Source organism: Phodopus roborovskii, unplaced genomic scaffold (genome assembly GCF_943737965.1).
Source record: "Phodopus roborovskii unplaced genomic scaffold, PHOROB, whole genome shotgun sequence".
Lineage (NCBI taxonomy): Eukaryota > Metazoa > Chordata > Mammalia > Rodentia > Cricetidae > Phodopus > Phodopus roborovskii.
The window spans coordinates 39827-60262 of NW_026125165.1; the positions used below are offsets into that span (position 1 = coordinate 39827).

General features: G+C 40.7%; 1 protein-coding gene across 2 annotated transcripts in view; it reads right to left on the reverse strand.

Annotated features, from left to right (window-relative positions):
- LOC127226390 (DIS3-like exonuclease 2) overlaps positions 1-18644 on the reverse strand; it is a 49135-nt gene extending 30491 nt beyond the window's left edge. The window contains exon 1 of one of the 2 annotated variants that reach the window (XM_051190376.1): positions 18537-18644. The gene's annotated coding sequence lies outside the window, so the exon portion shown is untranslated. Of the gene's footprint in view, positions 1-18051; positions 18074-18536 lie in introns of those variants that run through there. The other variant, XM_051190397.1, reaches the window with a different exon arrangement.
- Positions 18645-20436: the final 1792 nt, after the last annotated feature.

Genomic DNA, 20436 nt, shown 5'->3' on the forward strand with positions numbered 1-20436 from the left:
AAAAAGTCAGAGACAAAAAATTCTAGTATCATTCAAGAAATAAAGAGGCATACAGAACACAAAATTCTGAACAGTATAAACAACCTAAGGAGCTAAATTCAGACTTCAGTGAGATGGGGGCAGCTTATGGCCCCCAAGCCAACCTGGTCTTTCCAGTTTGTAGTGATAGACCTGAGAGGCCCTGCAAAGCTGTTTCTGTGAAGAAATTTTCTACATTTGCACTTTTCAATGTGATTTCACTTAGAAGATAGTAACCCTATGGCTTGCAGCTTTTCCCTATTTCCCAGATAAAAACTGCCACTGAGATCAAAGGGACCCAACTCTGTAGGGTCCTGGGACAGGAACTGGTGGCTGTTAAGCCTGCTTTCAAGGACAACTAAATCTTTTACAATACCGGTTTTGTGTTGAGCTTTAAATCTATTGTAAATGCCCAATTTTTTTCTTTCCTGTAAATGAATAAAGGATTGAAACTTGTAGAAGTGGACCACAAGGCTTTGAAGGGAGACAGAGAAACTATACCTGTGACTAGCAGTGTGGAGTAGGGACCATCAGTCCAGCGGCCTATGCTCTGACAACTGGCTAGACTGACCTCCAGGCAGCCCAGCTACTTCAGACACTTTATCACTCTGTGAGCATGCCAGTTGCTAGAAAACACTACAGCTAAAGTCACAACTCTGGCTCCAGACCTTGCTCTAGTCACAACTGCTCCAGACAGATTGCACTGGCCTTGGAAGGCAAGATTCCATAACCTTTAGATAACCTTGAAGCTATTCTCACTCAAATTATTCCTTAGTAACTCACCAAGAAGCAAGTAAACATGCAATATGGAACTTGTGATTGGTCCTCATGCAAAGCCAGTGAATTGTCCCTATACAGGGCCTATGATTGCTCGAACTGGATACTACACTATGATTGGTGCAAAGATATCTTTGCACCTGCTACATACACATGCCCTCCCACACACACCCTCCCAACTATATAACTAGACAGTTTACTTTGAAATCAACTAAGAGACATCTTTTGATGTCTATTCTATTCTTGTGACTTTTATAGTAGAAATACTAGGCTAAATTGACAGTAAAAAGAAGACATAGCATTGGCAAAAAAGCAAATAACTTACAGAAAGCAAATGAGGACTAAAACTCTACAGGAAGTAAGAGCAGTTGAGATGACAGAGGACAATATTAGAAGATAAGAGAAAGCAGAAACCCAAGACTGTGTGACAGTTGTAAAGAGACAAAGATGAGAATTAGAAGAATTCAGGAAACTACCTAGCTCTAAGAACTAAGAGTCTCTAGAAGCCATGGTTCCAGAGTCTCAGAGCTTAAGATCTGTAACACTGGCCATCTGCCGCAGCTGTTGGCTACTATCAATGTCTAGCCACTGCCACTGCCACTGCAACTGTGGCTCTCTGGTTAGTGTGGAGCACCACTAACAGTTAATGCTCAGAACAGTAAACCCTCACCCTAAGCATCTAGAACTGAAAATTTCTGACCTCTAGAGCTAGGAGCCATAAGCCCCTATTCCTCAGGATTCGGGGGGGGGGGGGGGGAATAAGCCTGTTAGTCTAGCCCATAGGCTCTTAGCTCTTAGGGGCCCAAAAGCACCAACACTAAAACAGCCACCTTTTGTCTACTCACATTCCTACCCATATAGAGTCAGAAATAACCCAAGCCAGCTCACAGGTAACACCATCACTCACAAGAGCCATACCATTAATTTAGTGCTTAACAATGCCAGGCACATGAATAAAAGCAGCAAAATTCCAAGAAAAGAAAACAACTGAAATAATTCCAAAAATACTAAAGTATAACTATGACCCACCTAGAATTTGTACGCCTAGGGAAGACAAAATAAACCACAGAAGCAAGCCAGTGTTTATGCAATTATTGTGAGCAGAGGGTCAGAACACAAGCCAGTTCCAGAGCAAAGCTCAGAAATTCATATGACTATTTTAAATTTTCAAGTTGCAAATATTCAACTTGCCACTGAAGAAAATACATCACTAAGATCTTGCTGCTGCAATCATACAGAGGCTTGGACCACAGAATGCAGATGTTCTGAAGGAACCCAGAGATACAGTTCCCACAACCACAAGGTTGGCAAGCCTACACACATGCAATTGATAGTACTGCAGATAAGGAGTGGCCTTCAACAAAGCCTAAAAAAGATAAAGAGTATAAAGCTGCCTTCTTCCACGAGAGGGAAACTCTTTCTTTGTGAAATTAAAGACTGGGCAGAATGCTGAAGAATATCCTGAAATAACCAATCCTTGACTGGCCTGAAGGGCATGGAGCAGGCACCTTAATAGGGTCTCCCCAACTCCTGATGATGCCCAAAAGATGCTCACTACTTCCTGTAGAAACATAAACACTAATCAGATGCACATAGGCTGTTAGCTCCATTTAAAAGAGTTAAGGTCTCCAAACATCACCAAATGGATGGAATATTCTCAAACAAAGTAACACTTGTTTATACCAACAACATAAGAAAATTAAAACATTGCTACTATGAGCTAAAGGAAGACCACACAGCTCAGTAACTAAGAGACTCTGGGAGTCAAAACACCAGAGTTGAATCCAGACTCTTTTCTCTTAGGAGCTGAGACTTGGACAAAGCATCTCACCTTTCTTCACCTTGGTTCCATCACCTATATGAGCCAATAAGAATAAAAAGTGCCTTGTAAAACTGTATTGTGTAGTTCATAAGATAATACACTATACTAAAATGGAAAGAGAGAAAAGATAGTAAAAGAGACCTTAGTATAAGTTAATAAAAGTGTAGGAGACAGCATATCTGACATAGTAGTATCCATGTTAAATTAAACTGACAATGTCTGTGCATATGTAAGAAAATGTCTTCACTCTTGCAAACACTCACTAAAATATTTGGAGATAATGGTTTATGCAATTCACTCACAAGTATTTGGGGGGGGGACTGTATTGTGTGTGCTTAAGGAAAGGCACACATATCAGAAATAAAGAATAAATGTTAACCAGGGAGAATCTAAATGCATGTGCACTTAGAACATTTACAGCAGAGAAGTGAATATTTATGTTTGCACATGCATACTCTGAGCAGCTTTGTTCAAACAGTCAAAGCAGAACAATCCTTCAACAGAATGATTATGCCTGACGCAGAATACTACTCATCAGTAAGAAGGAACACACTACTGACACACACAAAAACTGGAATGAAGCTCAAGGGAATGATACCAAGAAGAAGAAATCCCAGAAGTTACGCACTATATGACCCCATTTATGTAGCACCCTTGAAATGACAAAACTACAGGAAAGAGCTGAATGGTGCCCAGGTTAGAGAGGGGCGGACATGACTGAGGCTCTTTATTAAAGGACAATCTGAGTGACTTCTTCGACAGACTCTTCTGCATGTGTGGTTGTGAACACACAAACCCACCGATGTACAGCTCTCTCTCTCTGTGTCTCTGTCTCTCTGTCTCTCTCTCTCTCTCACACACACACACACACACACACACTAGTGAGTACACGTGAAAATGGAAAACGCCAAGACAGAGCACCAGCAAGTGACAAGACAGGAAGAGTGGCTGAGACATCCAGGTTATGATAATGTACTACAGTTATTCTAGAGAAAGCAGAGTGAAGGGCTGTTGGGCTGTCTCCAGTGTTTCTTACAAGTGTGTCTAGTTCTACAAACAAAAGGTTTACCTTAAAAATAAACTTTAAAAAGAAAAAAAGATTCCCAGGTGTAGTGGCACATGCCTTTAATCCCAACACTTGGGAGACAGAGGCAGGTGGATCTCCATGAGTTCAAGGTCTGCCTGGTCTACACAGTGAGTTCCAGGACAGCATGGACTACATAGAGCAGCAGTTCTCAACCTTCCTGATGCTGTGACCTTTTAATACAGTTCCTCATGTTGTAGTGACCCCAAACCAAAAAATTATTTTCATTGCTACTTCATGTAATTTTGCTACTGTTATGAATCATAATATAAATATCTATATTTTCCAATAATCTTGTAGAGGTCATGACCCACAGGTTGAGAACCACTAAGCAGGAAAAAAAATTATGGCAGATGTCATTCTGTAAATATGTTTCTTGTATTGGTTAATGAATAAAGCACTGTTGGCCAATAGGAAAGCAAGATAGGCAGGACTAGGAGACAAGGAGGATTCAGGGAGAGATAGGAGGAGATTCAACATATAGGACTAAGAGAACAGAGTTCCTGACACTCTCTCCGGTAAGCCAAGACCAGGTGGAAATACTTGAATTAATAAAAATGGGTTAATATTTAAGACAGAGCTAGCCAATAAGAAACACTAGTAACAGGCCAACAGCTTTATATCTAATACAGCGCCCCCTACCAGCAGGAAGCAGTTTGGAAAGAACAACGCCCAAATTCCCAAATATTGTTTATAAATGTTTGTTTTCATTTAAATGGGCTTGGTTATAAATGGTTACTGACAACAACCAATCTCTTTTTAAAGGTAAAAAGGGGATTATGGTATAGATATGAATACTTTGTTTTGGGATTGATTTTCATTTATTGATACAAATGTAAGGTCAATTTTGTGATATGTATATTTCTCCTCTTGTTTAGGTATTGTATTTATATAGCTCATTTAAAAATGTATACTTTAGTACAGATTTTAGATAATTACCTATAATAGTCAAAACTTTAGTTAGGTTTTACCTATAATAGCCAAAACTTATAATTTAGTTAGGATTTCTAGATATACAGAGATGTATTTGAGATAAATAGGCATTCTTCAAACCTTTCAAAGACCTACAGAATATGGCATTTAAAATGGTTTAGGGTTTTTCTTGACAGTGAGGCACAACTGCTCCTGACAACACTACCTGTGTCAAAAAGGAAGATAGACATCAAAGAAACTTGTTATGGAGTTTACTTCCAATATGGCAAGACTAGCCATTTGGGCAAGATACTGCTCTTGTCTGGACTATTTGACTTTAAACTGTATAAACTGGACATGCAAGACCCACAGGAAAGTGACTGCTGATACAAGATGGACACTGCTACAGGGTTCCTGCTTCATGGAAGAGTCTGCCAGACATTCTACAGGACACAGAGAAAAGTGACTGACAGACTGCCAATACAGGTGGACAGTTTAAAGTTTCCTGCTTTACTAAGGAGTCTGCCAGACACACTATGGCTTATATAGGGTGAAGATGGAACATTACAGAAGAACTTCGGGTGACTGACCAGGCAATGAGTCTGTCATTTCTAGAGTTTATATATTATCCTTCTGTGGTCTTTGATGGAATTGAAGACAGATAGTTATGGTTACAGTTTTCCTTAGTTAAGATTAAAGATAAATTACATATAAGACTTTAGACTCACAAAGATAGGATAGATAATGAAATATTTTCTTTAACTCTTTCTAAATGTTAATGGACTAAATATTGTTAACTGTGGTTCTTATTTGATAACTGTTTTGTTATATGTTTTGCTATGTTAAGGTTAAAACTCTTCTTTTTATTTTAAACAGAAAAGAGGAGATGATGGGAAATGTCATTCTGTAAATATGTTTCTCATACTGGTTAATGAATAAAGCCCTGTTGACCAATAGGAAAAGCAAGATAGGCAGGACTAGGAAACAAAAAGGATTCAGGAAGAGGTAAGAGGAGATTCAACATGTAGGACCAAGAGAACAGAGGTCCCGACCCTCTCTCTGGTAAGCCAAGACCACATGGAAATACTTAGATTGATAGAAATGAGTTAATATTTAAGACAGAGCTAGCCAATAAGAAACACTAGTAACAGGTCAACCGCATTATATCTAATACAATGTCTTTGTATGTTATTTGGAGCTGGCAAGGCTATGGGACCAGGCTGGTGGGAAAACTACTCATAACACAAAAAATAGTATAAATAATGAGTCCACTAAAGACAGTCAATCCAACCAGCTTAAGACATACCAACAATTATGGTGCTTGTTATTCAATGCCATTCTAAAGGGGCTAGCTACATAAAAGGATATATAAACACTATTAAAAAGTAATCATATATAAAGTGAATTACTATCTACCTAGGAAATCCAACACAATCACCAGAAAAAGCATTGCAGTTGTACAGTGGTGTCCAAATACTATATATACATATATATAGCTTTTTAATTAATCCCAGAAGGATCTTTTGTAAGGAAACTCTGAAAATTAATTTTAAAAACTTTATAGTGATCAATTAGAAAACTCTATAAAGAACTACATTTGTATTCTCTACCTTTTAAATCCTTGCATAGCTCACATACAATATGTTTCCACTGAATATAACCCCTGTCTCTAGCAAGTGTCTCCGAAACAGCATTCTCCATTTTTTCCTTTACTTGAGAAGTTAAAGACTCTAGAAAGGAAATTCAAAAATGGTTCCCAGTCTCTCAAAGCCTTAAATATAGTATTCCTACTTGGGACATTGGTGCCAAAACCCTCATATATAACAAAATCCAAAGATGATCAAGTTCCTTATAACATATGGGATAATAGTTGCATCTATGCCCGTCTCTATATACTTTAAACTATCTTGGACAAGGGAAGGAATGGCTCAATCAATAAAGCCCTTGCCTTACAAGCACAAGGACCTGAGTTCAATTCCCAGAACCCAAGTAAAAACACCAAGCATACTAGTTGCATTTGTAAGCCCATACAGGGGGCATAGATAGAGGATCCCTGAAGCTCACTGAATAGCCTAGCCTAATTGTAGAGTTCCGGCCCAATAAGAGTCTCTATCTCAAAAGTGGTGGATGGCCTCCCTGAACATGATACTAGAGGTTGTTGTCTAGTCACCACATAAACATGTGTATGTATATGCACATGCACACACAGAGAGAGAAAAACACATACAAACACATGCATATAAACATGTGAAAGAATTATCTTTATAGGCATTATAATTTGTAGTACAGTGTAAATCCTGTGCAAATGGTGTATTGACTGCAGAGTACTGTCCACATGTGTTCAGGGCAGATGCAAATCTAATGACTTCTTTCTCTGTCAGTTGAATCAATATATACAGACCCCATGGGTATAGAGGCCAACTGTACTTTGAACAAGCCTAAACCAGTTCTCAGAGATGAGGATCTACGGTTTCTTCCTTAGCTCAAATCTTTATTCTTTTCCTGGGGCTTAGAATCCTTTTCATCAACTGTGAGAGACTCTAACAGGATAGTCCTCAGGCCTCAGAAACATCTATCTTTCTGAGGCCTCTCTTTCTAATAAATTTCAGGGTCTCAGTCAATGAATATTAGTGTATAGTAGAACCCCATTTAATCTTCATTCTTCATCAAGAGTCTCTCACATTAGCCCCAGTTTCAACCTATAGTGGTTTCTAAACCACTACCACCTAGACCCACCCAGCTCCTGCAGGTAGATGTACTGTCTGCAGAAGCAAGGCTAGTGCTGTGATTATAGCCTTGAATATCTCCTAAAGAGCCATGTGTTAAAGGCACTGGGGAGTGGCAGAACCCAGAAAAGGGTTTTATGGTACTGGTGACAAGGCCAGATTATGGAATCATGGCCTCTTTCCCCTTCTTTACTTTGCTTTCTGGTCATGGCATATGCAATTTAGGTTTACCATGAGCTCCCACCATGTGACACCTCATCAAAGGCCCAAAGCAACAGGTTAGTTCACCAGAGACTGCACCACCAAAATTATAAGCCAAAATAAGTTAGTCACTCAGATACTTTGTTATAGTGACAGCTGACTAACATAACATATGTTGAACCTCTATAATATCTTGGCATGTGGCCTCACTTGGTTTCTGAAGAAATAATTAGTTAAGATGATGTCAAATAAGAGTGGGCATACCCAATGATTGTTGTCTTTGTAAAAAGGAAAAATTTGAACATGGACACACTCCTGGAGATAAGATCATGTGAAGATTAAGGCAAACATTAGAATGATGTGTCTAAAACCCAAAGAATGTCAAAGACTGCCAGCAACCTGCTGAAGCTAGGAGAGAGAGATGGAACAGATTCTTCACAGCCTTCAGGAGTCAACTCTGCCAACACCTGGATGTCAGGCTTCTAGCTTCCAAAGCCTTGAGCAATAAATTTCTGCTTTGTAAGCCTTCAGTGTTACACAGGACCCTCTGTATCTGCAGGTTCTACCTTAGTACATTCTAACAACACAGGCAGAAAAGAATCAAGGAAAAAATGCTGAACATGCATACACTTTTTTTCCTTGCCACTGTTCCTTAAACAATATAAGGATTTTGTTAGATATTATAACTAATCTAGAGGTAATTTCAGTATGCACAGTTCACATGCAAATACACTATTCCATATAATGGACTTGAGTATCAGTAGAATCTTCTGGGCTCCTGGAGCTACAGAAACTGAGACAGGGATGGACTGTTTGTTCTTATAAAGCACCCACGAGTGGCTCACAACTACCCATAACTCCAGTTTTCTACTGACCTCCATGGACATCAAGCATGGATGTAGCAAACATGAATACACACAAGCAAACCCTCATACACATAAAATAATCAAGAATGGAAAACAAAATGAGAGGCAACTAAACTTTGTTATATTCTTTTAGACCAGAAAATTAATCTACCACTATGACCCAGGGTTAGGGGATAGAGTGGAAACTTCTCTCTCAACTTCTTTTCCAAAATGGCAAGAAAGACTAAATACATAGGACTTAAAATAGTCTATTGATGGGAGATGTTATTCTGTAAATGTTTCTCGTGTTGGTTAATGAATACAGCACTGTTGGCCAATAGGAAAGCAAAATAGGTGGGACTAGGAGACTATGAGGATTTGGGAAGAGGTAGAAGGAGATTCAACATGTAGGACCAAGAGAGTAGAACTCTGGACCCTCTCTCCAGTAAGATCAGACCATGTGAAAATACATAAATTAATAGAAATGGGTTAATATTTAAGACAGCCAATAAGAAATGCTAGCAACAAGCCAACAGCTTTATATCTAATACAGAGTCTCTGTGTGTTATTTGGGGCTGACACAACTGTGGGATCAGGATATTGGGGGAAAATGCTCATATAGCAGGGCCTCATTATTAAAACAGATTAAAATCTAAATAGTAAAAAGATACACTTTTGATTTAGTTTTCAAATAACCTTACCTATAGTCACTATTAGAAGATGCTTAAGCAGACAATAAAGAAACAAATGCAAGCCAGGTGCTGGTGGCACAAACCTTTAATCCCGGTATTTGGGAGGCAGAGAGAGGACAATCTCTGAGTTCAAGGCCAGCCTGGTCTACAAAGACTGTTACAGGACTTCCTGGGCTGTCACAACAGAGAAACCCTGTCTCAGAAAGAAAGGAAGGGAGGGAGGGAGGGAGGGAGGGAGGGAGGGAGGGAGGGAGGGAGAGAAAAAATAGACAGGAAGGAAGAGGGAAATGGAAATTTTTATGTATGCCAAAGGTGGTGCTTCAACAGATAAAAGATTTCACACTAAATGATACTAAATAATAGTCAGCTATACAAGTGAGAGAAATGAATTTGATTCTTAACTATTTCCTACTTCTCACTAAACCTGACAGTGACCAGGAAGAATAGCAACAAACTTAACTGCAAAAGACTAAAACAGTAAGAACTGAGTACATGGTCTATCACAAACAAATACAAAGGCAGATAGATATCTTGTTTCCTATTAAACTATTCCCAATCACAGAAGAAGATGAAAAACTTGGGGCTGAGAAGATATACTATCAGTAAAGTGTCTGTCACACAGGACCTGAGATCCAATCCCGAGGAACCATGTCAGGAACAAAAAACAAAAAACAAACAAAACCACCTTGGGCACAGCTGCATCTTGACCTTAGTGGGGGTGGCAGAGATGGAAGTAGCCCAGAACAATGAGAGGCCCTGTCTCAGAAGACAAGGTGGAGGACATGGAGACGGCTCTGCAGGAACGAGCACTAGCTACTTTTCAGAAGGACCTGGGTTAGATTCCCAGCACCCAGGCGATGGGTCACAAAACCATCTGTAATCCAATTATAGAGGATACGACACCCTTTTCTAGCCTCCAGAGGCTATGTACCTGGTACATAGACATACACTCAGGCAAACAACTATCCACATAAAAATAAACCTCTCTTTAAAATATATATTAAAAACAGTAGATATAATACTTAATGTTATAATTCAGTAGCATTATCACTAAAGTTTGAATGTAATTCTGTTTAATTACAACGTGGCTAATAAGAACTTCCACTTAAAATTTAACAAAAGCTTAAAAAGGGTTTTAGAAACAAAAGAACAGAGACAAGCAAGGCTTCTTGGTAGCAGCATTTTTCTCTGTTAGACTCTGCTTTGCTAGAGACAAGCAGATAATTGTGTGGCTCCTTTAAGAAAAGTTTCCTGACTCAGCATAAGCGGCAAAAAAAAAATCTCAAGACCTTTAAGAAACTCTGCTAACAATTCATTGGTGTGTACGAGAGCTGGCAATGGCAGGGACTACATCTCCAAGCCAGCAGCATGGGTCTGGATGGCAGGCTCAGACCAAGGCAGTGAACACAGCTCTCACTGCTGGCGGTAAAATAGCTGCCGCCATCTTGGATAGACCGTGGCTAACACAGCTACGACTTTCATTTCAGCAATGTTGTTGTTTACCAAATAAAAGACTCGTGGCCAGAAAAATATAAACATTTACAGTAAAGACAGACTCATATTAAGAAAAACCTCTAAAGGTTTACAGTGTGTTTTAAAATATACGTAGACATGGGGGAAAAAATGAACTGGTTTTAAAAAGACAAAGAGGAACTGGGTGTGGTGGCACACACCTTTAATCCCAGAACTTGAGAGACAGAGGCAAGCAGATCTCTTGTGATTTCAATGTAAACCTGGTATGCAGAGTAAATTCCAGGACAGATAAGAGATACACAGAGAAACCCTGTCTCAAAAAATAAAAAATAAAAAGTAAAAGAAACAGAGTAATAATAAAGCCACTTGAAGATGAAAAGCTCAGAGAGAATCTGGTTACTGTATGGTGTTATATTGTCTTTGTATCTTTTGACTGCTGAGGAAATAACAACTGTTAAAACAAATGGTGCTGGATCAATCCAATTTATATATTTTAAAAATGCTTTGACTCAAAAATTTAAGTCTAAGGACAAGTTACTGGGGAAAAGGATTTCTATTTTTGTTTCCACAGAAAATAAAAATCTGTGGGTTCCTTCCAGACTAATGTGGTTTGATCAAGCTAGGCCCCCTGAAACAGTCGCTGGTGATCCAACATTCAAAACAACTCGGACAAAGCAGCCTTGCAGACTACAACCAGGATTTCTGCGTCCTCTTAGGATTCCCCCATGACAGCGCCCTTTACCAGCAGGAAGTAGTTTGGAAAGAACAATGCCCAAATTCCCAAATATTGTTTATAAATGTTTGTTTTCATTTAAATGGGCTTGGTTATAAATTGTTAATGATCACAACCAATCTCTTTTTAAAGGTAAAAAGGGGATTATGGTATAGATATGAATACTTTGTTTTGGAATGGATTTTATTTATTGATTACTTTGTTTTGGAATGGATTTTCATTTATTGATACAATTTAAGGTTAATTTTGTGATATGTATATTTCTCCTCTTGTTTAGGTATTGTGTTTATATAGCTCATTTAGAAATGTAATGTATAATGTAGTACAGATTATAGATAGTATCTATGATAGTCAGATATTATAGTTAAGTTAGTTAAGATTTCTAGATATACAGGCATGTATTTGAGATAGATAGGCATTCTTTAAACCTTTCAAAGACCTACAGAATATGGCATTTAAAATGGTTTAGGGTTTTTCTTGACAATGAGGCACAATTGCTCCTGGCAACACCATCTGAGTCAAAAAGGAAGATGGACATTGAAGAAACTCTTTATGAAGTTTACTTCCAATATGGCAAGACTAGCCATTTAGACAAGATACTACTCTTGTCTGGACTGTTTGACTTTATGCTATATAAACTGAACATGCAGGACCCACAGAAAAGTGACTGCTGATTCAAGATGGACATTGCTACAGAATTCCTGCTTCATGGAAGAGTCTGCCAGACAGTCTGCAGGACACAGAGAAAAATGACTGACAAACTGCCAATACAAAAAGACAGTTTAAAGTTTCCTGCTTTGCTGAAGAGTTTGCCAGACACACTATGGCCTATGGGCTGAAGATGGAAGATTACAGAAGAACTTCTGGTGACTGACAAGGCAAGATGCCTCTGTCATTTCTAGAGTTTATATATTATGCTTCTGTGGTCTTTGAAGGAGTTGAAGACAAATAGTTATGGTTATAGTTTTCCTTAGTTAGGATTAAAGATAAGTTACATAGACTTTAGACACACAAATATAGGATAGATGATAGAATAGTTTCTTAAATCTTGCTAAATGTTAATGGACTAAAAGTGTTAACTGTGATTCTTATTTGATAACTGTTGTGTGATATATTTTGCTATGTTAAGGTTAAAACCCTTCTTTTTATTTAGACAGAAAAGAGATGATGATGGGAGATGTCATTCAGTATATGTTTCCCATACTGGTTAATGAATAAAGCACTGTTGGCCAATAGGAAAGGAAGATAGGAGGGACTAGGAGACAAGGAGGAAAGAGGAAGTAGTGAGGAGGAGTCAAGATGGAGAGTCTGGAGAGAGGAGACCCTGGCCCCTTTCCCCGGTAAGAAGACCACGTGGAAATATTAGATTAATAGAAATGGGTTAATACTTAAGACAGAGCTAGCTGATAATTGGGGCTGGCGCGCGGTGGGACCAGACCAGCTGCGGGAGGAAAAACTGTACTCCTTACAGTTTTGTTTTGTTTTTCAAGACAGGGTTTCTCTGAGTAGCCCTAGCTGTCCTGAACTCACTGTTATTGACCAGACTGACCTAGAACTCAGAGATCCTCCTGCCTCTGACTCCTGAGGAGTGTGCTACCACCACTGCCTGGCAAATTTTAAAAAATTTTTAAATGACCTAAAAAAAAATAACAAATTCTGCTCTTGACCAAAAAGATTCAACATTAAAAAAAAAAAAAAAAGATCAATCACACACACAAAAAAAGTCACTGTGCACAGTTCTAGTCGTGACTTTAAAAAAAAAAAAAAAAACAGGAACTGAAAAGTTCAAACTGAAGATAAATTATAAGGAAAAAACTAATTAAAACATAGTTAAGTCTACATTTCTTTTCTTGAATCAAGGGCTCAATTTTAATACCAGCTGGTCTCAAACCCAGAACAGACCTCCTACCTCAGCTCTTAAGTGCTGGGACTTCAGTTGTGAACCACACATATAACTAAACAGGCATCACCAAAGGAAAAAATATCTGTACTGTGATGAACTATGTGGTCCAAGAATAAAGAAAATACAAAATCCAGGTTACCTCACAAAGGAGAAGGAAGAGGTAGAGTAAGAATAGTTGCACTGAACCTTCAAGTGTAGTAATTTCTTAAAGTAGTACCTATACCTAGGTATTCTGTCTGCTATTATTGATACCTTACACATATAGTATTTGGCAACTTCTCAGTTATAATCTCATAACTTAAAACCAGCAAAACGGTACATATAATGATACTTATGGTCTTAACTCTAGACTCAGTCTTTCAATACTGTGATGTCCTTCTAAGCAGCCATCTGCAGATCCACGGGGATAGGGATGGGGGGGACAACAAGGGGCGACACACTCTCTGATCAAACACAAGTGAGTGACAACCACTTCAGACACCAGCAAAGAGAATGCTAGCCTGAATAGATTTATAAAAGCAATTAGAAGCACTACACAAAGGATGTTGTGATTTTAACTGTAAAATGTTTTTCATTAATTATTTCTAACAGACCAAAATTCAATGAAACCCAGCGCTTAATTCTGAGATTAGAATGGGCCTAATCCTACCCAGGCAAAATCACTGTCAGTTCTGCATGTGGTAGGCAGGTGGCTGTACATTCAAAGATAGCACTGCACATACTCCTCCTACCAAGCAGAAAGAGAAAAAATCCCAGCCAGGCCTACCTCTGCCCTCCACACTTAACATTCCTTTCATTATTAAAGGAGAAGGCCATACAATGGGAGCTGGAGAGATGTCTCTGTGGTTAAGAGAACTGGCTGCTCTTCCAGAGGAGCTGGAATTCCCAGCACCCACATGGCAGCCTACAACTATCTGTAACTAGGATTCCAGGGGTTCAGTGCCCCTCTCCTGGCTTCTGAGGTCACTGCACACACATGGTGCACAGACATATAAGCAGCAAAAACAACCGCACACAAAAAATGTTTTAATTGTTAATTTAAAAAAAAAAAAAAAAGCTACCCAATGACAACTCTATAGCTAAAGCCAGATTCTAAGTTCCTATGATAGTGGGATATTCTTTGGGTATAGTAAATTGACTGCTGAGATAATAAATGAATTAGCATAAACTATGCTGACTTCTTTGGAAGGAATTTTATGAACACAAGAGTCAAGACTTCTCATACAATAAACAATTCAATCACAAGCACTAATAAAGTAACTAAGTAACAGTGAGAAAACATGCTATCAATCAATCAATAAACCTGTGAATTAATTATGTGCGAGACTGTACTAAGTAATGAAGGCAAATTTTAGAAGATGCCTGCCTGCCCTGGACCAGACTCATTCAGTAGCTAAGGACATACAAAAGGCTGTTTTGAAGCCACACATTTAGAAAGAAAAAAAAAAAAAAAAAAAAAAAAAACCTTCCACAATTCAGTCCAACTCCCATGTCATCTGCTTCCCATAGTCACACCCAATCCTTCCATGCCCAATCTTCCAAGCCCATGCTCTGCAATACACACACTCCTTGCCCCTTCCACAGCCCCCATAACCCACCCCCTCAGATGCTTCTCTCACACTAACTTCCAAACCTCATCCCAGATGCTTCCTGCTCCTTGCAAGTACTTTATAAACAGCATGACCCAGAATGCTCTTTTCAATTTCTCTCTGAGTAGATGCAGTCCCTACTCTATCTCCTGCTTTATTTCTATACTTATCTGTCTTCTTAGAATCAAGTTATACAGCTAGAAAAACCTGAATTGAAATAACCATTAGTTAGCTCTCTGACCTTGGCCAAAACAAACTACCAATTGTCTTAAGCTTCAGCTCCTGAATTTATAAGTGAGGAAATTATCACCTGGTGAACACTCCTTATTTAATTGGTAGGTGTGGGTTTAAGAGAGGGAATGTGAAGAAAAGGCTGAGGGTGGAAGTGCCTCAGAATGACAAAAGGCAGGAAAGTTGTAACTATTGGGACTATATATCATTAATGAGCCAGTGGCAAAGCTAACATATTAAGAAAAGACAAGAAAAATATTCAAGGTCAATGAAAGGCATAACCAAAGTTCAACCAAAAAGAAACTTGAACACTTACAGTCCAAAAAAAAAACCTTCCCACCCTAGACCAGATAGAAATACTAATACATACTGATAATAGTTAGGAAAAAATATCAACTGTATACAAACTGTTAACAAAACTGAAGGAAATGGACCATTTCTCAACTCACAACTCACCAGAGCTCCCCATATTACTAGCAAAAAAACAAAAAACAAAAAAAAAAAAAAAAACCTCTTTCACCCCAGCTCTGTGAATAAACTCCAAAGACTAGAAAGAAAAGCTGGGTATTTTTGAACTGACAACACTGAACTGAGTGATGGAAGGACAGATACATAGATGTAGATATAGATATATGTATATATTCTGGACAAAATTACAACAGAGAGTAGAATGGTGGTGGCCAACAGCAGGCAAGAAGAGAATGAATTGCTCTAGAGGCCTGTTACATTTCAGTCAACAGTTACCAGCACTGAACTATACATTTTGAAATGACTGGGTAGGACTATGTGGATGGAAGCATACACTTGAAAGCCCAGAACTCAACCTTAGGAGGAGTTGGCTGTGTTTCGTTTTGTTTTGTTTTGTTTTTGTTTTTGTTTTGTTGTTGTTGTTGTTTTGTTCTGAAATAGCCTCTCTCTGGGACCTGGGGCTCAGAGACTAACTAGGCTTGACCAGCAAGCTGCCAGGGTCCTTCTGGGATATGGATGTCAGGTCCTTGTGTGCTGCAAACACTTTACCAACTAAGCCAATTCTCCCAGCCAGACAGTAAGCTTTATATTATGTGTTTTATTATAAAGGAGTTTTTTTAAAAAATGAAAACTGGTTTCTAAGCTGTAGTACAGATTAAAAACATTTCTAATCAATTGGTCCCAATGGCCTATTTTAATCCAAAAAAAATGTATTTTTCCCAAATAAAAGAGAAATGAATGCATCTTTCAGGTTGAACACGGGAGCTCCTCCAACTATAATAAAGCAAGAGGGAGGAGCAGTGAGCTCAGCAGGTAAAGGCACTTGCCACAAAACCTGACAACCTGAGTTCAACCCCCCAGGATCCACTTGGTAGGAGGAGAGACTCCCACATGTTGTCCACATTTTAAATTAAAATTTACAAAATAAAGCATAGGGAGCAAGTTGAAGAACAAGGGCAAGAAAACAATTAAAATGCTAACTGGTGGCTGAAACACAAAGCAGACCATTCAGACACAAACATACTGTGTCATCCCCACCCGACACACTGCCTAAGTCCCTGAGTAAAACCTTCATAGAGGCTTCTCTTTAGTCAAAGCACAAAGAAAAATGCAGCTTGCCTATAAGCCCTAGCACAATGTGGCCCCACTCCACATCCCCAGCCCTAGGTCCTAGCAGATTGTCCCACATGTCTCCAGTTCCCTTCTAGAGCTTTACCTTGTGTCCCTGATCCTCACCTGCCACTGCCATGGCAGGGTCTCTTGCCCTGCTAACAAATCTCACTGAAGCACTTCCTTTCCACTGCATCCTGAATATCTCCATTCAGAGATGTCATCTGTGATTCTCTTAACACATCACAATTGCACCTTAACATTGTGTGGTTATTGGATTATCATCGGCTAAAAACAGGGATCAGGTCTGCATTCATTCTCAACTGCACAGACAAGGACAGTGCCTGGTACCAGGTGGACACTCCAGTATCTGTTTAATAACTAGATTAAACAAGATAGTAACTACAAGAAAGCAATAAAACATCCTAAAAGGTCTTATCCATCTTCATAATCTTTGGTATACCTGCAAAGCAATGGCCTAAAATCCTTATCTTCTACAGTTTAAGTCATGTACTGAGAATCAAAAGCTGATAACCTAAACACACACACACACACACACACACACACACACACACACACACACACACACACGGGTACACCACAGACAATACATAGTAACTGGTCACTGAGTAACCATTCTTTTCTTTGTCTCCTGACAAAATGCCTACTACATATGAAACACTCAAGAGTGTCAGTCAAAGAACAAAATTTCGCACAAGACACAAGTACATATTAAACACTAACTCTAAGTTGTTGCACTTTACATAAATATAAGACCGACTGCAGGGGCAAAGGATCGCCAAGGGACAAAGCACCTGTTTTAGATCTCAAACAGGAAGAACAGCAGAGATGTATGCGTTATGCGTTTGGAAAGAAATGGATCAGAATCAAGTGACTTTAGAATTTTAAATATGAACTAAAGAACACCATATGGAAATGTTTCCTAAGCCCTAAGGAATATAGGAAATCATTTAGTTTGTTCAGTTCCCTCCAACACAAATATAAAGTCTATCTCTACTTTGGAGGCCAATCAACTATTAAACATATTCCTGAAAACAGCAGCCTACATTCATTTCTCCACCGGGTTGTACTTAACCTAATGCCATCTTACCGCTTTCCCAATGGGACAAAGCGTACAATACAATCTCATGTCTCCTAAAAGTCATTTCAAGTGTATCAACGCTACCGGTGCTGAATACTGAAAAGAAATGACAGAGTTTTGAATGATGAGTCTTAAGTCCCTGCATTTTATTCCTAAATAATTCCACAAACTGTTCTCATCAATCAGTAGATACCAACGTCTCGGGTTTTCTTGGTACCACTTGTCCAGACTCAAAGGAGGTTTTCAGTTCAATGCCACTGTATCTTTTGAAATGTACACCAGAGATAATACTGACACGTCAAGATCAGTCAAATTCCTTCTGTATGAAAATGGAAGCGACGACATCTACGATACCATATACTAACCACAGCTCATTCATAACTGGGAAGCTAACTCGGGGGGCGGGGGGGAACCGTGGGCTCAGAGTGTACAATTAAACGAGACTCTGCGTCCCGGGGAATGGATAAAGTGTATCTCTTCGGGAAGCTCGGGCGATCTGCAAGTGCTGCGGCTCAGCTCTCCCGAGGCGCCGCAAGCCTGTCAGGCTCCATCAGGACCCACGAGAACACGTCCCCGGGTGACCCGAGCCTCGGGAGGCTGCGTCTTCCCCGCCACGGGCTCCAATCCTCCCATCTCCCTCCTCACGCACTGAACCGCGCTACAAAAGGAAGGACCCGCGGGGCGTGAGGGACCCGAGGCCAGGCCGGAGCCGCCGTGAGGCGACCGGAGGCGCCGCAGTCGGCCGCCCTGGGAGGCGAGGACGCACGGCCCGGGCCGCGGAGCGCAGCGCGACGGGAAAGCCAGGCCCGGCGGCCCGGGCGTGCGCAGGGGGAGGGGGCAGGAGCCTCACCGTCGCTCCCCGGAGGCCGGCGCCGCCGCGGACCCGCAGTTGCTAGGGAGAATGCGTTTCCGGGTCACGAGCGAGCGTTCCAGTGAGCGACGGTGGCCGGTTGGGGCCAAGAGCGAAACGCCAGGCGAGTGTGCCGTGCAGGCGGTGGTCGCTGCCGCAAGGCCACGAGATTGAGCGAGGGGAGGTGCGTGTACCATGCCGCGTGGGCCGCTCCCTACTGGGAGACGGCAACCGAACCGCCCTTCTGTCCCAGGTCCCTCCCGCAGGGTCTGGTCCTGAACCCACCACCTAGCCGGCGTCACGTAGCAGGTGCCACCTAGGCTTATCGCTGGTGGTACGAACGCCAGCACCTTCCTTGTGGCCAACCCTTACTCATCCACTCATTGAACCATCTCTCCTCCACTGGACACCAACCTGTTCAGGACGAGGTGCATTGTTGGCACGTGGGGTACAGAGGTGTGTAACACGGTCTGTACCCTAGAATATAGAGGCTGTGGCCAAAGAGGTGACAGTGTCCACCTCGCTGAGATGAGCAAAGAAGCTGTAAAGCCTGGGGGGGGGGGGGGGGGAAAGGCCTGCCTAGGCACAGGAAGAAAAGAGCATAGGAACTGCAACCACGTGCAGGAGGAGGGAAAAGTGTGTCAAGACATGGAGTTGATGTAATGTGGTGTGAATCCCTTCTGAAGGCAGCATGGCCTGACCGGAGAGGTGCGTCAAGAATTACTAATACACAGGATGGAGCCTAGAACATAACGACTCTGTGAACCAAAGAGAAGGGACGCCCAAAGAGCGTCCAAGGGAAGCATGAGAAGGAACTATGTCAGTGAGGGACTGATGATCGTTGTCAACCTCTGTGGAGAACATGTGTCCAGTGGTGCCCATAGAATGAACAGAATTCAAGAATCTACAACATCAAATTAGAAGGTGCTGGAATGGGACCCACTTCTGGTGAAGGAGGCCGCTGTATTACTCTACATGTTGAATCAAGAAAAGGCAATATAGCAAACTTCCGGATTTCTTAATGCTTTAAAAGGACCCACTTTGGTATAACTCAAATGTTTGCCTAAGGAATGAACCTGAGGATCCTTTGGTATTTTTAGCTTTCTCTCAGATCCTTTCAGAATCCTCAGCCAAACTTCCGTGTGTGCAAAGCTAGCCTATTCAAACTGCAGAAAATAGATAGATAGCTGGGATTTGGGGGTTCGGTGAATAAGAAACAGGCTAGTGGAGACAGGAATGGGAAACCCGGGAGAGACAAAGAACAAAGGATTGAAACAATAAAATATGGGTTGGAAGGGCTAGGAATGTAAGGGAAGGCTAAGAAAACTAAAACTATTTTAACTGAACATCTAGCGAAAAGTGTGGTAACCAGTGTGAGGGTTACAACACTGGATGGACACACTACCATGACCTCTGAGTGGAGTAAGCTGGGCTGAAAGAAGACCACAGCACACTTCAGAATGGGCCTGAGCTAAGAGGCTTGCTCTACAGTCCTATCTCTAGCCCGTGTTCATTCCTCATAGAACAAGCATGCCCATAAGTACTTCTGAAAGACTTAGAAATAATGGTTTTCCAAGATTTATCCCTAGTGCATGAACTGACTTCTTGGAACCCATTCCCTATGGAGAGAGAACTTACTCAGTATCGGTAAGGGGGGGGGTGGGTAGGGGCTTGGTCCTGCCTCAACTTGATATGCCAGGTTGTGTTGACTCCCCCACGGAAGGCCTTACCGTTACTGAGAAGTAGATGAGCGGTGGGATGGAGGAGGTGGGGATCGAGGGGGGTGGGAGACTAGGGTTGGTATGTAAAATGGAAAAAAATAGATAAATAAAAAATGTTAAATAATAGTTTTTCTCCGGGAAACAATCTATTCCTGGTTGATTTAACCAGCTGTCAAGAA